Here is a 12,207-nt window from a genome sequence, read left to right as displayed (position 1 = left end):
TTAAGGTATGTATCTATTTTTAGGTGTATGTAATTGAAGTAGCCTTCCTTGACCCCATTTTGTTGTGGATTTTGTGGTGAAAGTCATAATGTCATTCGCTAGTACTGATTTTAACAAAGGTCTGCACTAAAATTCCATATGTTCAGCGTGTGCATGGTTAGAGGGTAGGCATGAAGGAATGTTTCCTCAAACACTTCTTTATAAAAAAAAAAAAAGAAAAAGGTTCATCTAAATCCCACCTGACTGTCAGAGTAATTTTACACTTTCCTTTGTGAAACAAGAATAGAGTATAGAGTCAGTTGTATATCTTGGTGTTAAAATTAAAGAATCTGAAGCAAAGTCTTTCATTCTTTGTACGTGAGACTTTAAACTCAGCAGTGCTTAATGGAATCAATTTATATAAAGTTTCTTTTTCCTTTAATGTTTAATTGTCAAAAAGAACCACTTAGTGATCCTAGGACTCTTCCATATGAAACAGAATAAATGTCAATAAGATGTCAAGCTGCATTCCTGGTGGGACTTTTTTCCAAAGCGATCAAGGATTTTTTCCTTCCTTCTTGCACTAATCATTAATAACTATACTGTTGTCACAGCTCAGAAACTTTTCTATTGACACCTCAATCATTTTTAAAGATCTTGAATGTTCAACGTGTATTAAAACTAACCTTTTGCACTCTATTAAAATTTAAGAACTGCTTGATTTTCAGTGAATGCCCAAGCAACTGGATCATGAAAGCATTATCTTGTGCGAAGGGCATGATGCAGTGCACTGATTCCTTTTTAACAAATAATAAGAAGTTTGACTTTTCATTTACACATTCTACCAATTGTTAACAAGTTTCCATCTCGTTCAAACACTGGATTGATCCTAAGAAATTGAAAATATTGATTTAACCCTCTGCCTGATTTGTGCTGTGGGCACCTGCTAGTACAGTCTTAGCACATTACAATTGCTTGGCTGTAATTCCTCAGGGGACCACTAATAACTACCACATTTGTCTTTTCATCTTCTGAAATTATGCTAGCAGTTGTCCAAGTCAATTGTGATTCATTTGATACTGCTCTCCTTCAAGATATATTGCAACCAAATAGACTTGCTCACCAGTAATATATCTGATGACATAGTTAGTTCTAGTTAATTGACAGAATGATTCAGGCTTTTATGGATGGCATTAATTGGTCCCTCGTGTCCATGCAATAATTGACCAGACGGTGTAGGCTACATTAGCTTCTTATCCAGTAAGATGAGGTAAATGTGGTACAAATGATAAAATGGCTATATTTTAAATCAAACATTTATAAACTATAAAAGTGGGAGATTGTGGCATCAGTAGGGTCTAAGTAATGAAATACATCAATGTCCACATTCAAAGTTTGGGTGTTTTTTTTTCCCAATTAACACATGTGGAAAGTCACATTTAGATGCCTTAATGGACTTGGTTGCTCGTGGTTTAATGTGTAAAGTAAAGCAGATGAAAAGACTGCTGATGTTTTTGCTTCCAGGCCTTGTATATAGAGCATTTTAAATCTGGCATCAATCGTTATAAAGCTAAACTTGTTTAAAAAGATAACTAAGGATGAAAAGACAACAGATTCTATCTCCCTTACATTAAGCAGTACCGTATTCCATCAGTAGTCCCATTAAACCAATGGGATTTATTATGGAGTAAGGTATCACTCAGAATAAGTAAGGACAGCAGAATATGCACCTGAATAGAAAAACTGACTTGTCAGGACAAGTGAAAAAAGCAATGAATATATTGTTGGTATAATACTGGCTTGCACTATTGCTTTCTGGAAGGGACTTAGAAAGAAAGTCCCTTAGCATCTCCTACTCTCCCTCTACTCTTTGTGTGTGGCAAACATATTCAGTTGAATGAAGCCTGAAATTAAAGAGGGAAGGAACTTCTCTATGATGTGAGCCTTAGCCAGGCTTTGGCAGAGTCAGAGGCGTGGGCGTGATTGGAAAGAATTAAAAAGTGGAATGGCAGAACTGGTACAGCAGGACTTCCTCCAGAAAATGTCATCCTACCCACCCCTCTCTTGGAGAAGCCATAGAATTATCAACAATATGGAGGGTAAACTCTTCGCACTAATGGAGTATGCTGGGATTTGACATTGTTGTTTAATGTATTACAGAGGGGTTGCATTGTTTATGTGGGATTCTCACCAAAGATTGTGTTAGAGGCATTTATCTCCTATTTTGGAATCTCCAGAGGACAGCTGTGATACCATGACTTGAGTATACCACAGCCTGGGCCAAAGCTGATATACCAACCAACATACAGGGAGGAATTTATAGAATTATTTTTTTTAATTTGCAGATGGAAAAGACTTTCGTAGGTCATTAGGCCCCATCCCCCTGCTAATGCAGGATTGTTCCCTACAGTACATTTTATATTGTTTTGTCCTGTCTAGTTTTACATGCCCCAGCTGACAAGACTTCCTTGGAAGACTATTCCATAGTCCAGATCTTTAAGGAAGTTCTCCCTAATATTTACATCTAGCACTTCCTTTGGTAACACCATCCCATTCTATTTAATTATATCCCCCTCATCAAATTCAGGCTTCTTGTCCACACGTTCAAGGCCCTACATAACTCTGTCCCTACCTACTTAGCTGCCCGTGCGTCTTTGTGGTATTCTACCCTCCTCCACTCTCCCGGTCCCTGTCACCTTGATATCAATGGTAACCTCAACAGATCATTTGTCTGTCCCACCCACTACGGCTGCCATACTTTCTTCCATGCCACTCTTTGTGTGTAGAGTTCACTTCCTGAGCTAATCCATGACCCTCTCAACATTTATATCCCTCCAGAAGACCCACTTCTACCATGACTTACAAGAAATTAGTGTGCTAATAATAAGTTAGGTTGAACGGCAACTGGGAATGTTATACATGTAAGCGAAAAAAATGATTGTATTCCCAAAACAAAGCCAGTCATCACCTTTGACTGCTTTACTTGTATGTTGTATCCTTTTTCACTACCCTTTCCCTGTTTGTTTGATTTTTAAATGGCAAACTCCTCAAGGCAGAGACTATGTGATCCTTTTTTGTTTGTTCAGCCTCTAGCTCATGGGTGGGCACTGCTAGAAACAAACAATAATAATAATTGCTGCCCATCTTTCATTTCTATGAAGTGCTGAGCACCCTCAATTCCCACTGATTTCACTTTGTCAGTGAGAGGTGAGGGCAGTGCTTCCCAGGACGTTCTCAGAACTTGTAGGCTCAGATCATTGGTCTTTACACTATCCAGATATATGTCGGTAATTATTATGTCTCCTCTTAGTTATTACTTAGGCAAACTTTTAATCTTTCTTCAGAACCCACTAATAATTTTACTATTCTTCTGCCAGTTGTCTCCAAAGTGTCAATATTTTTTGGTACTGTTGCAGCTCCACTAGAGCGATATAACTAGAAGAAACTAGTTTTTGTCTAAATAGGGCATTTTGGAAGGTTGAAACTATGTCTGTTTCATAAGAAAGCGTTACAGACTGTCCCATGTTTGGATCAGACTTTATTCCTAGACCAAGAAGTCAACACTCCCCTCTTATACTGATGAGAATATTGGGTGATCATACTTGTGGGGTGCCATTCCTATCTGGATCAGTGTCAGTTTCTGCCGCATTTGGATGTGCATATGAGAGGCCCTGTGCTTAAGTTGGGATATTCCTTGGAATACAACAGCTCTTACATTTCCTTATGTTACATTACCATCTGGTTCTCTACAGTAACTTGTTTTTGCAATAGGATGTTATTCCTGGATAAGGAGGTCTGCCTACTGGTAAGGTCAAGGTTATCATAATATGTTAGTGGATCTGATGGATTCTGTGTTATAAATTGCACTGGCAGACCTGCATACCACTGATTATTTACTGACGTGTTCTGAACCTCCAATAACAATAGCCATGTTAATATGGCTTATGTTTCTGTACGTCATAGCAGAAAGTCAATAACATGAAATAAAGAATGTTTCACTCGGTATAAAAAAGATACTGTTATTTGCAGGATTATTTTTCTTTCATGGAAGTGATTTTTGTAAAACATGCCCTCTTCAGGTGCAATTCTGTATTCTCTACACAACCAAAAATGCCGCTGACTTCAATTGTAGTGAGACTTGTAAGTTCACAAGAAATGCAGGATTTGGCCCAAATGTTATAATTGTAGGATTAATGGAATCCTTACTCTGTATAATTTGCACTGGTTTTTAGGTTAAAATATAGTATGATGGTTAATTTAATGCTACTGTCCCCTGAGTGTATATGTCTTTCTGTCTCTTCTTCCTTCCTCATCTAAGTTAGATAAACATTTATTTAGTGATTTAAGGCCAACAATTTCATTATCTTAATCTCATCATCTATAAGTATTTTGATATTAAGTACAAATGATTCGTATTTTCCACTCCCCAAATATTTTATACCAAACTATAATAAGCGAGGTCTCTATGCAGCGTCTGTGGCCATCATATTAAAGACCATAATCCGTGAGCAGTACTAAATTTATTCTACTTTGTACAACAAGGATAAGAGAAGCAGCGACAACTCAGGATTGGCCTAGCTGGGATGCACACACACAAACACAACTCATCCATAGCTCTGATTCAGGGATACATGTTTTAAACATTTGGGTCTTATGTTCAAATTTGATCTTACCTCTGTGATAAGAGATTGGTTGTCTTGAACTGATGCTGACTGAACATTTGTCAGTAATTTCCGACCAGCCCACAATTTGACAAAAGTTTCTGCAGAGGAAGATCACAGAATTGGAAGAGATCCATATTGAGACACATTGGTCGAGCTATAATAGGAAAATTGTACATGTGTGCTGTGATATTGGTTTGTTACCTTCATGAGCACCATAGCTCATCTAAAACATAAGAATATTTCTTAAAAGCTACTATCCACTATGATACAAGTACAATTCAGTCATAGAAAATGTGACAAATCAGTGTTAAATTAAGAGATAATGTTAATGGGATGGAATGTTGGCACAAAATAATAGTTCTTCTTCGAGTGATTGTTCACGTCCATTACACATTAGGTGTACGCACGCCGCATGCACGGACGTCAGAAACTTTTTCCCTTAGCGGCTCCCGTCGGGCCGGCAGGGCCCCCTCCCTTCCGCCAGAGCGGCGCCCCGCTCTAGGGTATATATATCCCTGCCGACCCGACCCCTCCAGTTCCTTCTTACCGTCCGTGGCAGCGTTGGAACAACTCTGTCTCTCGTCTGAGAGTGTCCCTTAGCATAGTCATTAGTGTTATTTAGCAAACAGTTATCAGTTAATTAGTAGTAGTGTTGAGCTTAGTAGTTAACAGCTCATTAGGTACTTAAAGTTCCTGCTGTGGTTGCTTGGTCAACCCCGGCACCGGCCCTGGGCGGCGGGGCATGCCGCACGCCCAAGGCTTCAAGGCTTGTGCCACGTGCCGCAAGCCTATGCCATTGAGCGACCCCCACGACTCGTGTCTCCGCTGCCTGGGGGAAGCTCACCAGAAAGAGCGCTGCAAGATCTGCAAGGCCTTTAAGCCCAGAACTAAGAAAGAAAGAGACTTTCGCCTCAAGCAGCTGCTCATGGAGACGGCGTTGCAGCCCTCCACTTCGGCGGCACCGTCTGCCTCAGTGCGGAGCGCCCCGGCATCGGTGCGGGAACCGGGTCACTCGAAGCCCACGGCACTGACCCAACGGGGGCATGTACGACACCGGTCGTCTTCGCCGGCAAAATCGAAGGGCCAACCCAAGGCCCGAGGACGCTCCCCGCATAAGAGGGCAGCGCCAGTGAAGACCTCGAGTGCGCCTAAGGCTGGCACGGCCCCGGCACAGGCCCCGGTAGTGGCTCCGGCGCAGAAAGGCCCGTTGAGCCCCAGGATAGGCGCGTTGAGTGAGCATGAAGGGCTGGAGGAGCTCTTGGAACAGCCCTCCACTCCGGACACATTTGAGGCAGCAAAGGACCTCATTGCATTGTCCGTTGAGGGCCCTCCACGAACTGAGGACGCTCCGCCGAAGCTGCCGCACAGAGGCAAGCCGGCGATGGTGCGCCCATCACGGTCGCCATCTCGGCACCGTTCAAGGCACAGGTCCCGGTCGAGCTCCGCCTTGGTGGACTCCCGGTTGCCCTCGGCGCAAAAAGCGCCGCAGCAGTCGGGCTTCAGCAAGCGGTCGGCACTCAGCAGCCAAACACGAGTCAGTACCGATCCAGGTCCAGGTCGGCGAGACGCTGCTCCAGGTCCTGGTCGCGGAGGCGCTACTCCCCAAACCCGGACCGGCACCATTCTACGGCTCCGCCGTGGCCTTCCAGATCACCGTCCGTGGTGTCGGAGACTGACTCGGGCCGGTACGGCGGGTATGCCCATAGGGCACAGGCTAGCAGGGACTACGAAGCCTGTGGCCATCCCCAATGGGGCCAACCAAGCCAATGGCCGTTCTGGACACCCTGGGCCTACCACCAGCAAGGGCCCCCATCTAGGACCTCGAGATCCGGGCCATCAGGGTACCGATCCCGCCCTCCGCGGTACCGCCCGCCATCTCATAAGGAGGCAACGGTCTCTAGACCGCAGGAGCGGGAGGGAGTGGACTCGGCACCGAGCACGGTACCGTCCCAGTCCCACACCGTGGGTCAGGCCCCAGAGGAGCAACCGGTCGATGCCGGGTTGCAGGAAGATGAGGATGGGCAGAAGGCCCCGACCTCTTCCTCCTTGCCGGACGAGGCAGTAGCGGGCACGACAGTGTCTGGCCCTCCACCGATTGATCATCAGGCGCACCAAGACCTGCTTCGCCAGGTAGCCCTCAATCTGGGCTTGCAAGTGGAGGAGACTATAGAACAGGAGGACCCCATGGTCGATATCCTGAGCCCGGAGGGGCCCTCCAGAGTCGCTCTCCCAATTATACGGACAGTCCAGTCCAATTATAAGATGGTGTGGCAAACGCCGGCCTCCAGTGCACCAACTGCAAGAGGTGTGGAGAGGAAATACTTCGCCCCATCTAGAGGGTTTGACTTCCTCTTTTTGCACCCGTCTCCTTGTTCGCTGGTGGTCTCGGCGGTCAACGAGCGAGAGCGTCATGGCCAGCAAGCCCCTGCGCCCAAGGGCAAGGAGGCAAAACGATTGGACTTGTTCGGAAGGAAAGTCTATTCATCTGGGGGCTTCCAGCTGAGGATCGCTAATCAGCAGGCGATTCTAAATAGGCACAATTTTAATTCTTGGGCATCAGTCTCCAAGTTCAAAGACTCCCTACCGCCGATGCACATCCTGAGTTCACGGCCCTGGTGGACGAGGGGATGGCGGTGGCCAAGACCTCATTGCAGGCCTCCCTCGACTCAGCCGACGCAGCGGCTAGAACAATCGCGTCAGGGGTAGTGATGAGGCGTTCGTCATGGTTACAGGCTTCAGGCCTTCCGCCAGAGGTGCAGACCACACTGCAGGACCTCCCATTTGAAGGTTAGGGCTTGTTCTCTGACCAAACGGACGCCAGGCTACATAGCCTTAAGGACTCGCGAGCAACCCTAAAGTCATTAGGAATGCATACCCCGGTGACACAGCGCAAGCCCTTTAAACCTCAGCCACCACAGAGGCAGTACCACCCTCGCCCTCGGCACGAACCGTACCGCCGTTGTGGCAGGGATAACAGGTGGAGACGTAACAATACGCCTAACCAGGGTCAAGGTCACGGCCAGGGCAAGCCGCAGCCAGGGAACAAACCAGGCTTTTGAAGTTACGCTCGAGGACAGCGTACCACATTCCATACCGGATCCTCCTCCAAGTTTCAAGGACCGCCTGTCCCATTTCTACCGGGCATGGTTGTGCATAACATCGGACCGCGGGGTCCTGCGCACAGTGAAGGCGGGCTATACCCTCCAGTTTTCCTTGCCCCCTCCCTGCCATCCCCCTTCCCCGTCCCTCTTCAGGGACCCCTCTCACGAGCAACTTCTCATGCAGGAGGTACAGACCCTTCTCGCAGTAGGAGCAGTGGAAGAGGTCCCACCGGACCTAAGGGGAAAAGGATTCTACTCCAGATACTTCCTGATTCCCAAGGCAAAAGGGGGCCTCCGTCCTATCTTGGACCTGCGCGACCTAAACAAGTTTCTGGTCAGAACGCGCTTCCGTATGGTCTGCCTTGGAACTATTATCCCATCCCTGGATCCGGGGGATTGGTACGCTGCCCTCGATATGAAAGATGCCTATTTTCACATCGCCATCAATCCGGCCCACAGACGGTTCTTGCGCTTCACCGTCAACCAGCGCCATTTCCAATTTACGGTCCTGCCTTTTGGCCTGGCATCAGCACCACGAGTATTCACGAAATGCATGTCCGTGGTAGCAGCCTTCCTTCGGAAGAGAAGGATGCGCGTGTTCCCGTACTTGGACAACTGGCTCCTCGCGGGCAGGTCAGAGGCCGAGGTCCGATCTCACGGGACGCTGGCCTTACAGATGTTCGGCAGGCTCGGCCTCCTGGTCAACGTGCCCAAGTCCACGTTAGTTCCCACACAGAGACTGGACTTCATTGGTGCAGTCCTGGACTCGGTGACCGCACGGGCAAGCCTCCCAGAGTCACGGTTCCTGACAATTCAGAGGGCCGTAAGCTCAGTCCAAAAATTCCCCATGACAACGGCAAGGTGTTGCATGCAGCTCCTGGGACACATGGCAGCCTGCACACATGTAGTCAGACATGCCCACCTAAGGCTCCGGCCTTTGCAGTTGTGGTTTACCCAAACGTACTGCCCCAACAGAGACCCCTTGGATCTGGTGGTGACGATCCCGGATCGCGTGTTGGGCTCGCTCCGCTGGTGGCTCGATCAACAGCAGGTCTGCGGAGGGATCCCCTTCACTGCCCCACAGCCCACTCTGACGTTAGTAACAGATGCATCGGACCTGGATTGGGGGGCGCATCTGGGGGAACTGTGGACCCAAGGGTTGTGGTCCAGAGAAGACAGGTTGCCTCACATCAGTCTAAAGGAGCTAAGAGCGGTTCGCCTCGCCTGTCAGACCTTCCACGCCACCATAGAAGGTCACAGCATGGCAGTCCTGACGGACAACACTACCGCCATGTTCTATATAAACAAGCAGGGCAGGTCCTGGTCCTCTCCCCTCTCTCGCGAGGCACTCCAATTATGGGACTTTTGTATAGCCCATGCGATCCATCTCATTGCAACGTATCTCCCGGGGATCCAAAACAGCTTAGCGGACCGCCTCAGCCGATCCTACCAAATGCACGAATGGGCGTTGAGGCGAGACGTCCTGCATTCAATCTTCCGGAGGTGGGGCTTTCCCCGGGTGGATCTTTTCGCCACCAAGGACAACAGTCAATGCCCTCAGTTCTGCTCATTTCAGAACCTCAGCCCGGGATCATTGGCAGATGCCTTCACGATTCCGTGGGGAGGGAGCCTGAGGTATGCCTTCCCTCCGTTCCCGCTCATACACAAGGTCCTCCTCAAGACCCGCAGCGACAGGGCGACAATTATACTCATCGCCCCGGCCTGGCCACGCCAGCATTGGTTCACGACCCTGCTGGAATTGTCCATAGCCGACCCGATCACCCTCCCCCTCCATCGCGACCTAGTCACACAAGACAAGGGTCGCCTGCTCCACCCGAACCTGTCATCGCTACATCTCACGGCGTGGTATCTCTCTGGCTGAACGATGCGGAACACAGGTGCTCTCACCAGGTTCAACAAATCCTCCTTAGTAGTAGGAAGCCCTCCACAAGAGCGACCTACCTGGCCAAATGGAAAAGGTTCTCCCACTGGTGCGAGCCTCAGCACATACAGCCTCTACAGGCCTCAGTTCCGTCGATCCTGGACTACTTACTGCACCTCAAGCATCAGGGGCTTGCGCCCGCCTCGATTAGAGTGCATTTAGCTGCCATTTCGGCATTCCATCTGGGAGAGTTGGGAGTGTCAGTGTTCTCCAACCCCACAGTGGCCCGATTCCTCAAGGGGCTGGAGAGGGTGTTTCCCTACTCTCGCCCGCCTGTCCCTGCGTGGAGTCTGAACCTAGTCCTAACTAAGCTCATGGGACCCCCCTTTGAACCCCTAGCCACTTGCTCCCTCATGCACCTCTCGTGGAAGGTGGCGTTTCTCGTGGCCATCACATCGGCCAGGAGGGTATCGGAATTGAGGGCCCTCACTTCAGAACCCCCTTATACGGTTTTTCATAAGGATAAGGTGCAACTGAGGCCGCACCCCAAATTCCTCCCGAAAGTGGTATCGCAGTTGCACATGGGACAGGACATTTGTCTACCGGTGTTCTTCCCTAAACCCCATACGGACCCTCATCACCGCAGCCTACATACCCTCGATGTTCGAAGGGCATTGGCGTTCTACCTGGAACGGACCAGGTCGTTCCGCAGAACACCTCAGCTGTTCATTGCCATTGCGGAACGTATGAAAGGCTTGCCTATCTCGACACAGCGCTTATCGGCGTGGATTGTGCATTGTATATGCACATGTTATCAGCTCGCCAATGTTCCGGCCCCAGAGATCCGGGCCCACTCGACTAGGGCCCAAGCGTCCTCAACGGCCTTCTTGGCGCAGGTCCCTATCCAGGAGATCTGTAAAGCGGCCACCTGGTCGTCCGTGCATACGTTCACAGCCCACTATGCGATCCACCATCAGACCAGAGAGGATGCGATGGTCGGACGGGCTGTGCTACAGTCAGTTGTACCTTGACTCCTACCCACCTCCAATGGTAAGCTTGGGAATCACCTAATGTGTAATGGACGTGAACAATCACTCGAAGAAGAAAGAACGGTTACTTACCTTCTGTAACTGTTGTTCTTCGAGATGTGTTGTTCACGTCCATTACACTTCCCACCCTCCTTCCCCTCTGTCGGAGTCTCTGGCAAGAAGGAACCGGAGGGGTCGGGTCGGCAGGAATATATATACCCTAGAGCGGGGCGCCGCTCTGGTGGGAGGGAGGGGGCCCTGCCGGCCCGACAGGAGCTGCTAAGGGAAAAAGTTTCCAACGTCCGTGCACGCGGCGTGCGAACACCTAATGTGTAATAGACGTGAACAACACATCTCGAAGAACAACAGTTACAGAAGGTAAGTAACCGTTCTTCTTCTGCTGCTAGGTAAATGCAGAGACCAAACAGAGACATTTTTGGAGTCTTATAATTTTTAAGTAGAAAACACTGATCCTGTGATAACATTCTTATGCCTCTCTAGTAGGGCACTCATAAGGTATTTAAACAAAATGACTGGTGAACAGTAGATTTTTGCTTATGGTCCTGGATATGCTGGTCTAAATTTCTTCAGCATACTTTTGTATGTCTTTTGAATATCTGGATATTTAGGCCCTCACAATTCTCTCTCTTCCTATAAGCAGAGAGGAGCTCCTGGCCTGTGGGTCTTTGGTGGGAAGATGATGGGCTAGTGTGGGGGGAGTCAGGATCCACATGATACTCTTCTTCTCAAACCTATCGGGTAAAGCAGTTCAAATTGTTCCATACAGAGTTAGAGGAAATTTGCACAACTTAGTCTCTGTATTATGGACCCTCTCACTCAGAGGGTGTTCAAGGGAGGCCCTAATAAAACAGCTCTCGTCAAAGCCATGTTGGGTTTGGGAACCATGGCTGGGTGGGCAAACTCAAATAGGGGAAAATACTAAGGAAACTCTTAAGTTGAAAGTGACATTGTTCACATAGGGCCCATCCTTGGGAAACATACTATGTTTCAGGCAATCGGAAAGAACTTAGCAATGAAGGGATTGATGTGATTTTCATCGTTGGATGATCTCAGTTCTGCAGATGTAAATATTTTGCATTTAAAATTTTCTCTTGGAGAATAAAAAACCCATCTGCCCAGATTAGAGCAGGGGCAAACAAGAGGACTACTCATAATAGCAGGAGTTAATAAAGCAGAAACAATATTAAATGGAAAAATCTAAATTTATTTTTATATATATATTAAAAAAATGTTGATAAACTGACCTAAATTTTGGTCAATATATTTAATGAATCCCATGGAAATTGAAATACACCTGAAACAAGAAAAGAGAAGCCAAAATGGTCATGGTCAAAGCCTGATGATGATATACTTTTATTTTCACCCTATTAGGTCAGCTTGTCAGCATAACCAGTTTAACAAGTACTGAGAAGTGGTATAGGCAGCACTTAAACCTAATCAAGCGGAGTTTTCTTTGCTAGGTAGGAGAATGCTCAGGGTATTCAATATGGCTAGTTATGCTGATCCATAATGCCAGAACAAGGCAACAATAT

General features: G+C 47.7%; 1 protein-coding gene across 6 annotated transcripts in view; it reads left to right on the top strand.

The window, feature by feature from the left end:
- The window catches only part of TEAD1 (TEA domain transcription factor 1), a 221,972-nt gene that overhangs the window by 122,014 nt on the left and 87,751 nt on the right, over window positions 1-12,207 (top strand). The gene's annotated exons all lie outside the window — the stretch shown is intronic.

This window comes from Trachemys scripta, chromosome 4 (assembly GCF_013100865.1).
Source record: "Trachemys scripta elegans isolate TJP31775 chromosome 4, CAS_Tse_1.0, whole genome shotgun sequence".
Taxonomy (NCBI): Eukaryota; Metazoa; Chordata; order Testudines; family Emydidae; genus Trachemys; species Trachemys scripta.
Note: the sequence above shows the minus strand (reverse complement) of the source record. Positions and strands in the feature narration are given on the sequence as shown.